The 1,050-nt window shown below is 73.6% G+C and overlaps 1 non-coding gene across 1 annotated transcript; it reads right to left on the bottom strand.

Moving 5' to 3' along the window:
• Nucleotides 1–657: 657 nt before the first annotated feature.
• On the bottom strand, nt 658–810 carry LOC138063210 (5.8S ribosomal RNA). The gene has a single exon (XR_011136804.1). It is a non-coding gene; the product is annotated as a 5.8S ribosomal RNA (ribosomal RNA).
• Nucleotides 811–1,050: the final 240 nt, after the last annotated feature.

Here is a 1,050-nt window from a genome sequence, read left to right on the forward strand (position 1 = left end):
CGAAGCGGCAGCAGTCGGGGCAGGGAGAGGGCAAGGGGAGGGGAAGAAAGGCAGCCGGCCGTCCCCCCCGCCGGAGGGGAACGGGGGACCAGCGCACCACCGGGAGAGTGGTGGAGGAGAGCCGTCGTACGGCGGGCACTGGCGGTGGCGGCGGGCGGCGGCGGCAGGTGCCGGGCCACCGCGACCGACCGAACCTGGGGGCCCGGCGGGACGAACTCCGCACAGCGGGCGCTCCGGGAGCGGGGGTTTCCCGAGTCTGCACTTAGGGGGACGAAGGCCCGGGCCCACACGGGGAGGAGAGGCACCCCCTCTCCCCGGCGGCGCGGGCCTGCGAGGCGCCCCAGCCGCGCCACACCGCACACACCGCGCAGGGCAGCGGTGGCCACCGGGCTCGGAGGGGAGGGAGGGCAGGGCAAGGCACGCCGGCCGCGGACGGTGGAGGCGGACGGTCGGCCGGAGCCGGGCAGGCAGGCCAGCCGGAAGACCGGGGCCACCGGTGCACGCACCGGTGGTCCCGGCTCCGCCGCCGCCGCCGACTCACCGCCGCCGCCGCCCCCCCACCGACTCGCCGCCGCCGCCGGCCCCCCCGGCCCCCCCCCCGAGGGGCGGCACACCGCTGCGCCAACGCGGCAATGGGGGTGACGATTGACCGTCAAGCGACGCTCAGACAGGCGTAGCCCCGGGAGGAACCCGGGGCCGCAAGTGCGTTCGAAGTGTCGATGATCAATGTGTCCTGCAATTCACATTAATTCTCGCAGCTAGCTGCGTTCTTCATCGACGCACGAGCCGAGTGATCCACCGCTAAGAGTTGTCTCGGTTTCGGTCCCCACCGCGCGCGCGGGGGGACCGGGCAGCTTTCGCAGCCCCCTGAGGGCCCCCATCCGCTCTGCCTCCCTCCTCACGCCGACGCCGGCTGCTGAGCAAGGGACAGCGGAGAGAGAGGGCACGCCTCACTGACCGTACAAGCACAGAGGGAAAAAAAAAGGGGGGGGGGGGAGAACAGACCCGAACGAGAGGGGCGGGGAGCCCTCGCTCCCGACCTGGGACAAC

This window comes from Struthio camelus, chromosome 31 (assembly GCF_040807025.1).
Source record: "Struthio camelus isolate bStrCam1 chromosome 31, bStrCam1.hap1, whole genome shotgun sequence".
Taxonomy (NCBI): domain Eukaryota; kingdom Metazoa; phylum Chordata; class Aves; order Struthioniformes; family Struthionidae; genus Struthio; species Struthio camelus.